The sequence below is a fragment of the Pteropus medius genome, unplaced genomic scaffold (assembly GCF_902729225.1).
Source record: "Pteropus medius unplaced genomic scaffold, Ma_sr-lr_union100, whole genome shotgun sequence".
In the NCBI taxonomy this organism is placed as follows: Eukaryota; Metazoa; Chordata; class Mammalia; order Chiroptera; family Pteropodidae; genus Pteropus; species Pteropus medius.
In genome coordinates, this window is record NW_024344240.1 from 5,102,465 (window position 1) to 5,121,608 (window position 19,144).

At 40.3% G+C, this 19,144-nt stretch overlaps 1 protein-coding gene across 3 annotated transcripts in view; it reads right to left on the reverse strand.

Moving 5' to 3' along the window:
• Nucleotides 1–19,144, reverse strand: part of FAM110B (family with sequence similarity 110 member B) — a 188,907-nt gene that overhangs the window by 158,941 nt on the left and 10,822 nt on the right. The window lies entirely within an intron of this gene.

The following is a 19,144-nucleotide window of genomic DNA, read 5'->3' on the forward strand; positions in this document are numbered from 1 at the left end:
ACTTCCAACTCAAGACTCACAAAGAACAGGACAGGTGCTCTGGAAGTCCAGCCGGGGATTTCTAAAGGAAAAGGACAGGGACAAAAAGTTATTATGGATAACGAAAGCGGTTAATGTTTAAAGTATCATTAAAAAGAAACTGATTTTCACTGAAAAACGAAGACAGTATATTTCCTAATGTATCTAGGAAAAGATTGGGTCCAAAGTCTCTTTCAAATATAGCTGCTCTAGCAAACTCTGAATTAATGCTAGAAGAAAACAAAATCTACAGGGTAGATTTTGTGCATTTAGTGGAAAGTAAACCAAAGGAGCCTGTGTACGGCCATTAGCTTGGAGGCCCCCACGTGGCTTTGCACTATACCCAACACAGCGTCCCCAACGGGACTTGTCTGTACTCTAGCTCACAAAGTCCTGCAGGAAATGGGGTAGCCTTCTCACAAACTACTGTATAACTGGGGAGTTTCTTATGCTTCAGAAACTCTGTTCATGTTTGCAAGGGAATAAAATATTACAAAGCAGCATTTTATCTGTCCTTCAAATGCAGTTCCGACATGAACTCACAAACACATGCCTCATTGTCCTGGGGCTACTTTCTCTTGGACTGAGGACAGACTTTGGAGGCAACACTGTCCCAAATTTTGAGTATACAGTATTTCATTTTTAGAAAGGAAACAATGAACGTGGCCCAGGCACGTACTCAGGCCCAGAAATATCGTGACTCCATTTTAGAAAAGGAGAAACCAGCAGAGGTTTTCTGAGGAAAGTTGTCCCTAGGTCCGTCTGACATGTAAATGTTTATTCATGCAAGTACCTCCGAAATGCATTTGGAGATACTCGAATGAATGAAAGTGATTGTTATCTGGACATCTGACAACTCAAATGAAAATACCATGGAGGAAAATGTAATCATTTTCTCTTCTAGCATCTTCTCTCGACGTACACCATCAGTCCAGATAACTACATCTTTGTTTACCTTAAAGTACAAGCTCACAGAAAAGGAAAGAAAATGTTCGGACTGTTATAGATACCTTTTTTATTGAGATTTACTATCTATTTTGCATGGTTACAGGACTAATCAATGGTTAAATACTTTAAAGATGCACTTGGGACTTCAACAGATAATGACCAGACCACTTCATGAAGGTCAATGCCAGCTTCCCAACCATCATTATCTCCTTTCTGGAGTGAGGTGTAATGAACAATGCACCAGAAGTTTATTAGCATGGCTGCAAATCTGGACCTAGATTTTGTTTAGCTTCAAAAAAAATAAATAAATAAAAGGAAAGTCTGAAAATGTCTATTTAAATAACCACTAAGACTGGTATTTCCCGCTCTCGCACTTAAAACTTTCAGAACATTCCACTTCCCTCTGCCTCGTGACCTAACAATGTTCCGGTAGAACATAAAGTAAAGATTAGTACTAGATTAAAATAGAAATATAAACTCCAAGTTTATGACTCTGTTTGAGTGCTTACTACCTACAATTTAAGATTTTACTTTATTTGCCTCCTGAAATATATCTGATTCCAAATGAATACAATCATATACATTTAATAGGACATTAGAGAAATTTTAATCCAAAATACTTTCATATCAAAAATTCCTTTTCATATTTATCATTATTTTTGCCTTCTCCTTCTCACATTTTTGAAGAGAGAAAATAACAGAGCTGAACTCCTACTCTAATGACTCAGAGATAGAAGAATCATACAATTATGACTGGGATATGGACTTGTATGTACCACATATGAAGAACTACGGTACTGGATTTATCTTCAGTGTAGTTATGTGACATCAAAAACATCCTAACAAAAATCATTCACAGCACATATTCTTGAAGGTAAAGGACCATACAGTCATCTGTTCTAACTGACTCATTTCACAGCTGAGTAAATGAAAGCCCAGAGTGGTCAAATGACCTCTCCACACAGCCAAACTGGTCTTAGATATCAGATTTCTCAGGTCCCAATCCAATGCTCCATTAGATCATAACCGATTTTAATTTCCATGAATAACCTCTTAAGAGCTTATAATTTCATCTGTTTTTCTACACATCTATTATTCTACACAGCATGAACGGCACTAAATGAATCAACTCGACTTTGTTAATACACAACACTATTCGAAATGTTCGAGGGCACACTCTGCCTTTCGCTCCACTGATAAAGCGAGATTAAACCACCAATGTCCATGAGAAACCTGAAATGAAATCTGAAATATTCTTAGGTTGTCTAAACTAGATACATCTACTCCAAAAATAGAATTTCCCTTTCTTAGTCATAGTCGAATCATAATCACAGCTTTGTGACAATACCCTTTCGAGTAGGTTTTAGAGATAGCTATCAAGCAAAATGTAGATATTTGACAGTCGAAGCTTACATAAGCAGTTTTTGAAGTAAGAATTTCAAGATAATTTACTGTTAGATCCATCAGTTCAGAAAGAAGTTTTACTCTCAAACTCTGGAGTCATTCAACAGCTCTTCATTTACATGGTTCAGCAGCTTATCATCATCAACAGCCATTTGTTGACTCCCCACTTGTTTACACTGCACAGTGCTAGGTGCAAGGAGATCCAAAAACATGAGATGATGTCCTTCCCTACTTTAAACTGATGACTGAGATAATTAAGGAGGCTTTCGCAGTGGTGTCTAACCGCCTCGAGGTTTGCACGTGACGAATGCATATGTGTAAGTGGGTGCTTAGAGGGCTAGTTAGTAAGTGCACATGGTGTTTTGCCAGAGAATATGAGTTGACAGATATAGGAAAGAGTATATGTTGGAAAGCAGGGTAAGATAAATTAAAATAGGCCAACAGATGACAAAAGAACCCCTCCACACATGGCCCAAAGAGCAAAGGAATGGTTCCGAAAACAAAATATCCATTGACATATTTGAAACTATGTCAGCAATGAAATATCTTCCTTGTTTTTCTTCATATAATCTGATAAATGGTATTACAACTCAGTGCCAAACCACCCCATAAAAAAAGAAAATGTTTAATTACACATTTTCGACAAAGAAAATGAACAAATATCAAGTCAAACTAAACTTTAATGAGACACCACTATATATTCACTCAAATGGCTAGATTTCAAAGGGCGAAAATATCAAGTGTTTACAAGGATATGGAGCAGCTCAGATTCTTATACAATGCTGGTGGAAAAATCAAAATGTTACTGAAGCTCTGACAAGTAATTTGACAGTTTTTTACAAAGTTAAATACACATTTACCATGTGACGTGGCAATTCTACTCTTAGGTATTTACCCAAGAGAAATTTAAAGACATAAATTCCACACAAAAACTTGTACAAGAATGTTCACATAGCCTTATTCATAATACCCCAAAACTCGAAAAACTCACATCTCCATCAACCGATGAACTGATAAACAAATGTAGCATATCACACAAAGGAATACTACTCAGTAACAAAAGGAAAGAATTACTGATGCATACAACTACATGAGTTAATCTCAAAGACATTATACTACTACTACGGGAAAGAAGTGAAACACAGAAGATTAAATGTATAATTCCATTTATATGACATTTTTGAGAAGGCAAAACTATATCAATAGGAAGCAGATCAATCGTTGCCAAGGGTCAGGGTACGGGGAGGAAGGGATTGCCCGTAAAGAGGCGTGACATAAGGCTACTGAGAAAGCCTTTGGCCTTATAAAGTTCTCCCACGGTAGAAGATATAAAGCTTATTAATCTAAAAAAGACCTACCAGTTTGAGTTTATCACTCTACCCTTACCTATAGCATGAATACTGCTAAATTTACAAGAGGAACTTACAAAAGGATAAAATTCAATACAAATACTGCTCTAAATTGGCCAACCCGTGCTCTAGAGGTGTTTATGACAAGCCCCCTTCTAAAGCCCAGCTTAGGTGCCCGAATCTTCTGTTGCCATCCCCCACTACTAAACCCCAAAGGTGATGCATGAGCCTGGAATTACCCTGTACCTACTATACCACCCAGGCTGATAAGAGGGTTGAGTACTTAGCATCGGATCTTGAAACTGAGGCATGGGCAGATAAAAAGAGAAATTAGAAATTTTTACATCAACTAGGAAAATGCCTGGGAGTGGGGGTGGAAGGTAGACTATCATTTGGAGGAAGAGACATTGAGTGGCACAGGTTATCGACAGGCAAATATGGCTCGTGATAAGAAAGCATTCCAGCATTGAACAATCTCAAATTTGAATAGACTGACTCATTAGGTAGGGAGATCTGGCGACGGCAAGTTTTCTGAACTAAGAATTTAGCCATCCTCTATTCCTAATATTTCATCGTAATGTGCTACCTGGATCATTACGATCACCTCCAAACCAGATTTTCAACCTCCCGCGGGGAAGCAAAATCAATCTTTCCTGTGTCCAGTCATGACCTTGCCCTCCTACACCCCTCCACCCCTCCACCGCCCCACGCTTACAATCCTTACACTCTTTCAGCAGCTCTCTATTACCTACAGGGTCCAGGCCGAACGCCACTCAGGCTGGCAGGTGGAGCCCATAGCGATACAGCCTTTTCTTGCCACAATCCCTCACACGCTGGGTCTAGCGATGGCGAATCACTGCAGAGCCCACTCACGGGGCCACACATTTTCTTGCCTCCACACTGTGCACTTCACACCGTAGAACACTCCTCGCCTCCCCGTGTGTGTCTGGAGGCTTCGCGCACTCGTTCTCAGCATCGCTCCCATAATCCCTCCTTCGAGAGGCTTTTCCGTGACCCCCTCGCACTTTTAGCTCTTCCTCCTCCACATGCCCAAAGCACCTAACTCAGCTCTCGTGGAAATATCGGCCCAAATATAAAGGTTACTTATGGCTCTCTCTCCCTAATAAACCACACCCCCACCTGTTATCTTAATCTCTAGGATTAGCCCAGGAGGTGGTGATACTTCATAGGTCAGGGATTCCAAGATAGTCCAGTTCTAAATACATGTCTTGTCTGATTTTAGACCCATCAGCAGGGTATCAACTTGGGTTGTGCAGGAAGTACAAAGCAAGCCCAGGCAAATGCTGTCATTCTGAGGTTACTAAAGTCAGAGGTAGAGAACTCTTTAATGAACCCAGGCATCCTTAAGCTGGGATACAGAAGGAACCAAAATGATTACCTAATGACGCTCTTGGGCACTCTGAAGTCAGCTGAGTTCAAATTCTACTTCCGTGCCTTCACTATGTGACCTTGAGTAACTAAGGTAACCTCTCAAAGTCCACGGTTCCTGGTCTGTAAGATGGAGATAATTATAGTCCTTACCTCGGGGGATAATTCTGAGAATCAAATGCCCATGCATTATAAGGGAGGCAGCAAAGAAATCAGTGCAGGGCAAAAACTCACTGGATGTTGGCTGATCGCTCAGCAAGCCCCTCTTGCCCGCATTTTCATCAACGAATGGAGCAAGGTATTTCAACAAAAATGTGTAAAACTGCCAGGCACACAGGAGTCACTTGGTTATGAATCACTGATTTTTAAATATTGTAGAAAATTACTTTTTCTATTCAAAACACAAGATTATACTAGAGAAGACATCTTTAGATTCAAAGTAAACAGACCATAATTCACCTCACTGTAATGCTCCTTGCATGCTGTGAAGACACCTTAAAAAGAGGTCTGTTATGTATTCTAATAAATAATTTATTTGGACTGAGTTGAAACAGATCACTGTATTGCTTTAGGCTTTACAAAGAAAAAAAAAAGCACACTGGAAAAGTTTCATCAAATTCACTCAGATGTATCCCATCACTTTTGTTCATTGATTCTCTATAAACAATAACACTTAGCAAACCCACATGTGGTCAAAGAAATGTTACATCCAAGATAGCAGCTTCTGAAACAGGTCATAATGGAAAAACCTGTCAACTGCTTACTATATGATCAGTGTCACAAGTTTCTTTTAAGGATAAATGCATCTAGCTCCAAATAAGACATTTTTAAAAAAGTGTTGCACACCTCAAATGTTCGACACTTTTAAAAATGGTGTTCCGACACATGGTTTGTTGTATAAATACATGTTTTTAAACCTAGCATGTTATTGACTGATCGTGATCCAATCACTAATATTGTCATCTTCCAGGGTTTTAATACTTGTGAGTCATTAACTGGAAATAAAAACTCATTTAGGAAAAAATTAATAAAAGTACAAAGCAAACAACGTTTAGAGTGGTCCCCAGCCTAAATGCCAGCAGCAGCTGGGTGGGACACTAATTTAGATGCAGGAACATGAAAATAAACAAGAGTGACTTTGGTATGTTCTGTGGGACTAACAAGCTACACTGAGAAGGAAGAACAGAGGAGTCTCCTTCCTTACAAATGTTCGAACTCGTACAACTCCAGAGACTTCCTAAATCCAAAATGGATTGAGAGATTTTCTTTGTGGTTAGCACGTTCTTCCAAAGTCACTGTACTTCTCTGTCTAGCAGAAAATGTTGTAGGAAACATGTATTTTGCAGTTACTCAAATTTTTATGTGCAAAATCTCTTATTTAACCCACATTATGAAAACTACATCTTTCAAGAAAAAACACGAGAGTCAGGAACTCACTACAACCTAAGACAGAAAGCATTTATCTTATCTGGAGGCTGATCTTTAAATTATTTTTTGCCAATTTTTTAATTGTTGTAAAACTTACCACCTTAACTGTTTTGAACTGTACAGAAGTATTAAATACATTCACAATGCTGTGCCACCATCGCCGCCATCCATCCCAGTAACTCATCCTGTAGAACTGGAATTCCAGGCCCACTAAACAGTGACTCCCCACTCCCACCCTGCAACCCCTCCCAACCACCATTCTACTTTCTCTCTCTGATTTTGACACTTTATGATTTCATGTAAGTGGAATCATACAGTATTTGTCTTTTGTGACTGGCTTATTTCACTTAGCATCATGTCCCCAAGGTTAATCCATGTTGTAGCATGTGTCAAAATGTCCTTCCTTTTAAAGGTTGCATAATATTCCTTTGTACGGATATACCACATTTTATTCATTCATTCATTCATTCATCCATTGATGGATCCTTGAGTTGCTTTCACATTTTAGCTATTCTGAATGCTGCTGCGATGGACATGGGTATACCGTATCTCTTTGAATCCCTGCTTTCAATTCTCTGGGGTATATACCCAGAAGTGAAATTGCTGGATTGTATAACTCTATTTTTATAAATTATAATCGTAAATGACTATCTATTAAAGCAGTCACTATGTTCCCTGAAAAGTAAAAATAGAAATTGTCATCTTATTTAAATAACCCTAGACTATCATGCCAAGAAATAATATCAACAAAATTCTGTTTTCCACTATGTTTATAAATTGGCCATTACCCATCTTTCCAGGCTTCTCCAAATACCAAGCAAAAGAGTGTCAATGAGACTCAAGTCTCTTTTTTCCTTAAAAAATTCATCTCCACGATACATTCAATGTTGGATTACAGGGACTCTTAAGTGTCACTTGAGCTGTTTGAAAGACACACACATTCCTAATGCTCACAAGCGCACAGGCACAGCTTTCCCACAGCACGTTAGTCCTCGAGGGACAAATCTTTCACGATGCTGAGGTCTGGGGCAGCCCTGGCGAGGTGAGACGTAAAACTGGAGTCCCTTCAAATGCTTTCCAGAGTAGGTGGTGATGATTTCGGGCGAAAGAATCTCTACTTTCAGCTTTCTCTTCAAAAAATAAAGCTATTCATCTCATTAATAAGCAAGTGTAGGACAATGCCAAAATCAACACTGGTATTTTCTGCTATCTTACAAAAAGTAAGCGTAGTGTTAATAAAATGTAACACAATCTACTGGGCGCTTCTTTTTTTTTAACGCTTAAACACAGGCTTTATTGAGACATCATGTTTTATATTATTACCTTTTTGTAACTGTGGTAAAATACACAAACCATAAAACTTACCATCTTAGCCATTTTTAATTGCACGGTTCAGTGGCATTAAGTACACTCACGCTGTTGCCCAACCACCACCATCACCCACCCCAAGAACTCTTTCATCTTGCAAAACTAAAATTCTGTAGCCATTAAATATTAACTCCTCGTTTCTCTTACTCCCAACCCCTAGCAACCACCATTCTATTTTCTGTGTCTATGCATTTGACTACTCTGAGTACATCACATAAATTGGATTATACAGTATTTGTCCTTTTGCGACTGGCTTATTTCACTGAGCATGATGTCCTCCGGGTTTGTCCATGTTGTAGTGTGCGTGTGCTGCATACTTCTTACTTCTCGTGTCACAGGAAAGCCTTAGCCTTCAGAATGGAAATGTAGAGCCGAGTCTCGCCAGTGATGTCCTTGTGAATGGACGGGCTGAATATAAATCATTGTATTTATGGAAGTGAGAGCCTGACTGCACTAACAGGATCCAGAAAGATGAGCAGCAGCACAGAACACTGCTCATGGCTCCTTTCTGCTGGTGTACATGTGAAACCTTTAGTGCTGGCCCCCCAGCAAGTGGGCAAGTGGAGTCTGCAAGCCAGACTACCAGCACGTCTATGAGATAAGACAGGGTAAAGTTTCACTGAGGACTGAACTTTTTATATTTAATGTCTGCTATATGCTATCTTTATGACTTTGGGAAAATTAATGTCAGTATGACTGACGGGCCAGGATAGACTGACACTATGAGTAAACATGAAATTAATGGTTCCATTAGACTTAAGGCAATTTTGCTATCTTAATAGCGATACTAAGTTGCTTGATAAAAATACAACTTGCTCCATAAAATGTAGCATTTATCATATGATCTTCTGTAGCATTTTTTGACTGCGTGATGTAAGCCCTACTTCCCCGACAAAATTATATGCTTCACAAACACAGTCTTTGAATTCTTTAATGCCCATCTCAAATTGATGTCCACAAAAAAGGAGGTATTGGATAAAATATTACTAATCGATCAAAATGAGGTTGACAGGACAACCTAATACATAAAAAATACACTAGTTAATCATTTAAAAAAATGGTTAAACAAGATAGTATTTATAGTTTACTGGTTAAAAGTTGTATTGTTCTGCAGTCAAACAATCCCAAATTTGAATCTCAGTTCTATTCGGGGTTGTTGTGTATTAAATGACGATATATGTATTACCATTTAATAAATATATTGGCTGAGAACTTGAAAACCACTGGCTGAGAACCACTGGCTGAGAACCTGAGAGTAAATTATCAATTACGTTTCGACCATCAGGAGTAGTAATGTTATTGCAATGGATGGAATGTTTGTGTTTGCCCCCAAATTAATATGTGGAAATCCTAAACCTCACGGTGACAGTCTTGGAAGGTGGTGCCTTTGGAAGCTGATTAGGACAGGAGGATGGAGCCCTCACAAATGGAATTGGTGTCCTTATGAAAGAGACAAAGGAGCGTGTCCTCACTGCCACATGAGGACACGGGGACAAGACAGCTGTCCATGGACCAGTTTAGGGGGCCTTCGCGATACACTGAATCCACCCACACCTTAATCTTGGACTCCCAGTCCCCAGAAGTGTGAGAAATACGTGGTTGTTATTTAAACCACCTAATACATGGTAGTTTGTTATGGCCGCCCCAAAAAAGACAGCTATGAATCCACTTTATGCCATGCATCTTTAACTTTTTCTGTTTTCTGACTTGCATTTGATTTAGGAGTTTCATAACTGAAAAGGAGTTTGTCTCAGGGCAGTCCTAGAAAACATGCTTGATTTTTATTTTCATTTCTTTTCAGAAATCCTATTTTGGTGGCAGGTAATGTTAACTAGTGGTGGCTCATTAATATTGCACAGGTATCACCAATTTTAGTTTTGGAAAAAAGAAAAATTAAAAGAATATCACTCAACACGTGACTTGGGCACTGATTGTCTGCTAGTGCTTTCCATTGGTCAAATCCGACCAGAATCCAGAGAACTCTCTGATGGACTTCACACTTCTGGGCATTTGCTTTAAAATTGCGCATGAGACTTCCATTTCCAATTAGGATACACGTGAAAGGCCTCTGATCACATGGTAACAAGATTTTCACCTGGACAAAATAAAAACACACTTTTCTGGGGTTGTAGCACAAAGGAACAAATCCAAAGAAACCATGATGACCCAACTTTCAGCAAGAAGCAAGTCCTTCATAGGCGAGCCGAAAGACAATCTGGGCTGCCAGTCTAGGCTGAGAATGGTGCCTGCCTGGCCTGGACTGGGGGATGAGAGAGGGAGGGAGGAGAGAGGGAACATCCCACAGAGACACGTGACTTGGCAGGAACAAGGAGAGACGGATAAGCCTTATAGGACAGTATGAACTGGTAGGACAGACAGACTGGAGTCTGAAAGAACAACGAATGCAAAAGAAAATGAAGGCAACTTAAAGAAGTTTTCGACTGGGTCAAAGCTGAGAAAATGTGTCACTAGCAGACCCTCGTTACAATAAAGGATAGAGGACCTTCTTTGTGCTGAAGGGAAATAACAGCAGATTGAAAAACTGAGAAGAAATGAAGAACATAGAAATAGAAAAAGTGCGGATAAATATAAAAACGTATCCTTTCTTTTTTGTTTTCTAAAAGATAATTGGCTATACAGCAAAACATAATATATGTGGGGTTTATAACATATGTAGCAGTAAAATATATAACAATAGCACAAAGGATGGAAAGAGGGTAAACGGAAATACACAGTTGTAAGATTCTTAGATTAAATGCAAAGTAGTAATATTAATTCAATGTAGATACGCATACACACATGCACACACACACACCTAGAACAACCAGCAAAAATGAAACCAAACCTTGGCTAAAAAACCACGAAGATAAAATGAAATACTAAAAAATACTTGACTAATCTAAAATGAGGTAGAAAGAAGGGAGAAATACATCAGACACAACGAATAAATGTAATAAGAGAGCAAACTTAAAATCAACCATATCGATAATTACCTTGAGTGTAAATGGATGCAACCTTATTAAAAGAGAGAATTTTCAAGATTGGATAAAAAAGCAAAACTGACCTATAAGCTATTTATAAGAGACATTGCAAAACTAAACTCCTTGAAGTGCCCCAGACTTGCTATGCTGTTTCATGACGCAGTCGCTTGACTTGGTCCCACCCATCTGGCTAGAATGTCCCTCCTCAATTTCTCCCGATTCCCCACTCCCAGCCCCTCCTTTCACCTAGCTAACACCTACCTTTCCTTAAGAAACAGGTAGAACGAGACTCAGCTCAGATCAGATCAGACCTTCTGCAGGAAAGCCTCCCTAGACACATTCCCTCCCAGACCTTCTCAGGCTGAGTACGTTCTGCTTATTGCATCACCTTTTCCTGGGTTACTGGAGGGCAAAGAACATGGCAGACGTCGACCTGGAGCACTTCCTGGCACCAAGCAGCACCTCGGAAAAGCTTGCTTAGTATGTGGAGTTGGGGTAGCAAGCCATTCTGGAACATTATGAAATATCATCCTTTTAGATAGCTTCCCTGGCCAAGAATTTGACCTATAAGCAAAACAGTGCAGAAAGCCCCAGGAAAGGCTCCAGGTTGAATGAACTAAGCTCTTCGCACCCACCAAGATTCAGCATCAACTCACCTGCCACCTAGCTGAGCCCCGTGACATCCCTCAGGCCCCATCTAGCCTCCAGATTACTGCGGCCCCAGCAACACTTTGACTGCAGCCTCCTGAGAAACCCAGAATTCCCACAGAAATGTGAAGACAGGGAACATTTATTATTTTGAGCCACTAAGTTTGGGGATCACTTGTTATGCAACAATAGATAATACAGATTTTACTTCAGCTCCCATCTTTCTTCTCGTCCAGTTTAATCTCATTTAAAAGTACCTATTTCACAGATTAAAAAAATCATCGAAGGGGCATAGAGAATGAATGTTCTAGTTCCCTCTGGCCCCATTCACCAGAGACATCAGATTTCTCATATTACAAAATTGTTTAAAAGATACACCAGTTTCTGTGTGGTGAGATATGCATATTAAATGGGTCAACTATATAATTAAACCTTATAACCGGAATGAATTGAGTGAATATAATAAGAAATAGTTCAATATTCCATGAATTAAATTTGCTTCCAAATAGGATTTACTTTAATTATATAATACACATTTCATTAGGTTTCACTTTAAATCCTTGTAACTTTTTAAAAACATGTTTCACTTCACTGAGGACATTTTTAAAAAATTAAATTTATTGGGGTAACATTGGTTAAGAACATTATATAAGTTCCAGGTGTGTGATTCTATAATACATTGTCTGTATAATACATGGTGTGCTAATCAGAGGGTATTTTTACTTAAGGGCCTAAAACTAAATTTAGAAATTATCGTCACTATATTCCTCTAAATTTAATCAATTAATGGTATCTATATTAACTTTTGTTGCAATAAGAAAAAGTATTCCCAGAATATAAATTTTATGTACTCTAAATAAAACAGAAACAGCCCAGCTGTCTGAAAATTAAAAAGCACATGAACTCATCAGCTAAAAAAATTAAAATCCCCCCAAAAGGAATATTATTTTGTAAAAACCATTTTTTAAATCAAAGGAAATAATACATTTTCACGGCTCAAACTCTTGATGTTAACAAAGATAGCTACATTTAAATTTTTTAAATTAAAGCTGAATATGAGCCAAGAGCAGATTTCTATTAAATTTATTTTCAAATAAAATATGAAGATAATAGTTTTGTTTCTGAGTGACTAAAAATGTTTACTAAGTGGTACCCCAAGAAATCAGAACTGAACTAATATTTTATGTACGGAAATTCACACAGACTAAAGACAAAGGCAAAATGGTTAGGGAAAAATACGCGTGCATGTGGCTTATTAAGCAGAAGTGTTACCATTAAAAATTACGGGCTTCATTTCAGAATCTTGATGAAAAAGTTAAAGCCTGTGACACCACAGGTCTTTTCAGGGAGAACTTCTGCAACCCTTTCTGGTTTTGCAACATTTTCCCCGCAAGACAAATACAGTCCCTACGCCCAGGATCCTGCAATGTCTGCTGCACCTGGGAACTAACTCTGAAGCTGAGGTCTTCACCCAGAACGGCGGTTTAACAGCACCAGGGGGCAAGTTAAAAATGCGAATTCTCAGGCCTCCCTTGGCTGGCAAGTAATGTTTTAACAGCCCTCCAAATAAGCATGGTGTGCTAGTTGGGAACCACTGACCCCGGTCGGGGGCTTCAGTGTCCCCTCCTGAGCGCTCTCTGAAGTCCCCCCATTCCCATTCAGGGGAGGGAGGCCCAGGAAGCTACAGAATCCCAGGTGTTCTTACTGGGTTGACTATGGACCCGTGGAGTAAATGATTGTGAAGGGCTTTTCATGGAAGAACTGATGACTGTACCACATCAGCCCTCATAGTTCCCCATTTTGCTTGGGCCTGTGTCAAGCCAGAGAGAATGGGAGGCAGAATAACAACTGTGTACACACAGATGCCAGGATCTTAACGTACAGCAAGTCTCCGTTCCCAGGAGGCACACGCTGCCATCGCATTCCCAGCACGTAAACCAACGCTTCAAAGCAAAAGGCAAGGTACCTCACCCCTTCCAGACTGTGCTCACAAGCATTTATCAGTTTATTTTGGTGTTAAAGAGAGGTGACCTTATTTTCCACCTCTGTGCCCAAGAGACCACCCTGAATAGACTGTTAGGTCTACTGTGAAGCAGACGCTGAGCTTCCGCGGCACGATGAAATAAACCCAAAGTTAGAAGTAAAAAAGATGGTACTAGAAATGGCAACAGCAACGGTAGGTCATGGGTTGGCCTCAGCACACGGGACAAAAAGACCCTTCTGGAACCCCATCCCAGCAATGAAATCTACTTCACATGGCAGCCTGTTCCGGTCTGGGCCACCTCTGACCTTCAAGTTGAAACCTGCTTTCCTCCACGGGTCTCGGTTCAGCAACCTGCAGAACCCTTAATTGAAGGCCTTTCCAATACGGTCAATTACTATTTCCTGAGTTCAGGTGTGTGCCAGGCTGGGGCAGCTGCCTCGGACAGGAGAGCACAGCACCTATCCCTGCCCCATGAACTTCCGGTGTGGATCTGAGGATGGCCACTGGACATATCCCAAAGCCTCCCTCTTTATGCTCATGCTGACCTTGGCATTTCTTGCTGTTAGATTTCATCTTTGATACACTTAGGTAAATATTCTGTAACAGCGGGTGTTTGCCTTCTCCTGCAGTATCCAGAGAAATCTTTGTTGATAAATAAAGCCCAGTAGCTTTAGGTCCAGAGAGAACACACTATCTAAATCCAAACACGGCCTTTTGCAGGGTGAGATCCTCTATGAAAAATCATCTGAGGATCATCAACCAGCCTCCCAGGCCTGGTTAGAGTGAAACCCAGGACCTCTGGGGCCCAGGCTCGGGGGCCAGGGAAGGCAAACACGGGAATGCTCACTCCACTCTGCTAACTCAGGGGAGTGAGACTCATGACCCCAGAACAGGGAAGACCAGGCTGGGGAGGGCAATGGGATTCGGTCTGTCCACAGCCAAGGCCACAGCCCAAGTTCAATGTGTGTGTGTGCTCTCCTGCTCCCCAAATGACGTGAAGATTCCATCTCACCTCTTGGCATCAATGGCCCTATTAAAAAAGCAGAACCACAGTAATATCAACCCAGTGTGCATCTAAGGATGGTTGTTTTGAGAAAGACATGACAATCCCAGGTGACCTCCAGTAGCCCCACACAGGCACAGGAATCCAAAAGTCTGCCTGCCTCACCTGCACTGCGGCCACCCACACACACCCAGAGAGTGTCCTGTTCATGAACCAGAAACATCACAACTCCTCTCCTGAGATTTTCTACTCAAGAAATAAGTTTATTTATTTTTCTATAGGGCTCATTAAACTTGCAATTTTGAATGGAAAAAAAAAACATACCTCTAAATATTTTTTCTCATTTATCTACAAAAAATATATATAAATAAAAGTAAAAAGTTGCCTACCACTGATTTAAGAATTGACATTTAATATAAAAGTTTCAACTGGTCAAACGTATATCTCCTATCTTCTCAGAGTAAAAAGTTTAAACGGCCAACTTATAGACCAAAAATGACTTTAAGAAAGCCTCTAGTTTTACTTTACACCCTGCCTTCTTTCACAAGAGATGTGATCATGTTAAGAAAATAAATAAATAAAATAACATTTGTGAAAGATGTGAGATGTTAAGAAAAAATAAAACTAAATAAAGTAAAAATTTCAGAAAAATTAAGCATAAAAACAGAGGCCAAATTGAAAAAGAAACTAGCTATAATTTCCTACTAAGTTGCTATGGTTGAGCTCTAAGTTTGCCTACAGTTTATTGCTTATACAATTATTTGCCTTATACGTTTCTGGCCAAGTTTTAGAGCGTGTACAGTATAGGTCACACCAGGAAAGAGCAATGGAAGGAGTACAGGTGAGATGTCGTGTGGCTGCCTCTGGAACATCCTCAACCAAACTGGAGCACAAGATAAACGAGAGGGCCGTTTAGTCAAGAGGGCAATTCTGGGAGGGCCTAAAATAACTCCCTGCACCTAAATGTTGCCGAGAGCCACTTCCTACACACTAGGAAGATGAAAGTTGAGGGAGCCAAAGCAGTGGACGGAACTCGGAAACTCCTGAAAGAATCTTCCACAATAAAGAAGCCTCTTAGATTATTAAGAGCTCAGTTCGTAACTTTCAACTAAAGTTCAAAAAGCCTGATCAGAATGCAGAATTTTCTGCTTCTATATGGATACAGCCAAACAGGTACCTAGTGGACAAAGTCAGGACGACTTTGAGAAATAAGTTTGACGTCCACGCTATCACATGGGCCCAGTAAACCTCCCAAAGTACGATCAAGATGGTCTGTCCTGGAAATTTTTCAAAGCAGTTATTATATGTGGAGTCTGAAAACGTCAAGGTCATGGATACAGAGTAGAATGTGGTTGGCAGGTGCTAGCGGGTGGGGGAAATGGGGAGATGTCGGTTAAAGGGTACAAACTTTCAGCCATGAGATGAAGAAGCTCTGGAGACCTAATGCACAGCATGAAGACTATAGTTGATAATACTATATTGTCTACTTGAAATTTGCTAAGAGAGTAGATCTTAAGTGTTCTTGCTATAAATAAATAAACAAACAAACAACTATGTGAGGTGATAGATGTGTTCATTAGCTTAATTGTGGTCTTCTTGTCATAGTTGTATACATATACCAAAACATCACGATATACATCTTAAGTATGTATAATTGATATATATATTTGTTAATTATACCTCAATGAAGCTGGAAAAAATAAAACCAATCAAGATTTTCAAAAACTCGCAAATATGCTATATAGTAAGTTGCTGGAAATGAACCATTAAAGATAATGATTTTAGTTCTGACCAGTTAATACTATGTTGTTCTTCACAGCAAGAGTCAGAAATCAGGACCAAGACAAATGTCAACAAAGTGGCAGAGGTGGACTGACCCTCTCCGCCTGGCCCGGCTCCCTACTCTCACGGGCCTCTATTGGTGGGCTACCTACCACATGGACTGCGATTTTAGGACTGAGTTTATTTAAGCAGTTTCTCCCCCCCCACCTCCCAGAAGAAATCCTGATGTTAGGGACAATATAATGGTACTAATCTTTATATTCAGCAACTAGCATAGTGCCTGGGCACATATGTCCTCAATAAATGTATTCAGTGAATGCCCCTAGACCACCCTGCGGAACGTGGCTGGTGTGGCGTAACCTTTAAGGGCACTAACACCTTATCGAACTTGACCTCTTCACAAATGACTTAGTTTATGTCCTCTTCCATCACTAAAATGAAACAAGCTCTACAGGAAGCCCAGGAACGTCCCCCGGCCTGTTCCTGACCCGAAAATCAATACAGGGTATTCTAGGGACTGAGATCAACCAGCTACAGACACAGCCATGCTATCAACCACAACTCGATGTTCTCTCAGTTGTCCTCACGTTTATCAGACGAGATGTTCCAAACGTATTAAAGAAATCCAAATATAAATCTGCAGAATGGTCCTGATCTGCTAGCCTAGTAACCGTACGAAAAAAAAAAAAATGAGGTGAGCTAGGAGTGATTTGTTCTCAGTGAAGTTATTCTTGCTTTCAGCTATTACTACTTCCTTTCTCACAAGTACATGACCATCTGCTTGCCACTATGTTTTAGAGTGCTGCCAAGGATATGGGGCGACAGCAACGAATGGTAGAGCGTAGAACACCACCCTCCAATGGAAATACAATGCAAGTCATAAATGGGAATCATCTATGTTTTTAAAATTTTCTTTAACCATATTAAAAATTATAAACTGGTGAAATTAATTTTAATAACATATTTTATTTAACCCCCCCAAAATCCAAAATCTCATTTCAACGTGTAATATAAAAAAATAATTGAATTATTTCACATCCTTTTTTCAAACTGAATCTTCAAAATCTGCATATATGTTACACTTACAGGACTCCTCAACTCAGGTCACCTACACGTCCAGTGCTCTGTAGCCACACGTGGCCAGTAGCCATCATGTTACACGGTGCAGGTCTAGGATCTCTTGGCGCTTTCTGAAAAATCAGGGGTTTTATCTTGATTCCAGCACCTCTTGTCTTTGATAAAAATCTTTCAGGATATTAATAGTGGTACCTTCATCCCATCTGCGAATCTGCACCTGAGAGAGCATGCTCTTCAATCTCAAGATGCAAACTACTCTGAGTAAAAGTGGTTTCACTGAAGCTGGTACAAGCGCTGGTTTGAGTATGATTTATGATCCTCTATCAAGTTTTACAGTAATGATAAGGCAGAGATATACTTTTTTATGACTTTGCCTTCAAGTTATATGAGCATCATAAATTATGTGATTGTTTCTTCTGTTCTTTTTATTCAGACCACAGAAGGTCAAGGAAAATAATTAGAGAGGGGACGTGATAAAAAACCTTTTAGAATAACTACGGTCGCATGATGCAGAGAAGAGGTGAATGGACACTTCAGGCAGAGGAAACAGGAAGTGCAAAGGCTGGGAGGCACTTAGGGAAGGAGCTGGAGGTGTGGAGGCCAAGTCAGGGAGGACCTGGAATGGCAAGACTTTGTCCCGGACATATGGTCAGGGTTTGGAGGAGCTGAGCAACGTGATAGAGCGAAATCTCAGCTGAGTCAGGAGGCAGTAGAGGCAGGAGAGGCAGGAAGGTTGAGAGGCAGGGTAATCGGACACAAAGGAAAAGATGATGAAGCCCTGAGCTTCATCAAGGCTGAAGTAAACGAGGAATGCAGAGAGTGGCCGGTTTGGAAAGACGTATGTGAATCAATGAGCAGGGAAAACCTAGGATGTGGGGGTCAGCAGGGACTGGGGTCCTAATTTCAGTCTCATGATAGTGAGCTGCTAACCGTCTGCTGGCAGGGGCACAGGCTCATGAATTTGGGCCCGTCCGCTGCTGTCAACAGGTGGCCTCTATAGGTCTCGGGGTGCATTCTTGGTGTTAGCCTCAGCTAAGATGCAGAGGTAAGAAGTCACCCCTTTCCAAATGCAAACTTTTCATGATACTTACACTGTCACTTTATTAGACGAAAGGCATCAACTAATCTATTAAAAATCTACAAGCAAAGATAAAGCCTGTTGCTATGTTTGCTATTTCAGGTTTGAGGAATTCACCCTCTTTTGGTAGAAGGAAGTTTCTTAATAGTTTTTCCACCTTACAGATCAAAATGCAAGGAAAAAAAATACCTTTCGACATAACATTCCTTTTATGTTACTTTTTGTTCCAAGTGGGTGATAGAAGGCCCAAAAAGTGACAGCAAAAAGTGAGGAAGCCAAATTTTTGTCCTAGAATAAAAAGATGAATCTTTGCTCCACTGATGCTGTGTGCCCCAAGTCAAGCAGGAGCATGTGATGCATGTGACCCCCGTTACAAGACACAATGACAATTTCAACAAGGGTAACAGCACACTCAAAGGAATGACAGGTCAGGAGCACCACTGAGGGCACTTACACCTGGCAGCAACCTGGGGTTAGAAGTAGAGATGCGAACTCAGAACTTCATCTTTATCTTCAGCCATTTTAGTTGAAGATAAAGATGAAGTTCTGAGAGAGGAGGCCCAGGGGTCTCGCATCCACCCAGAGCTTCACCATCCATGAGTGAGGAGCTGACTTCCTCCCAACCAGGGAGCAAGCAGCACGGTCCCTGGCACACAGCAGGCACTTGAGTATTTATTGATTCGGAGA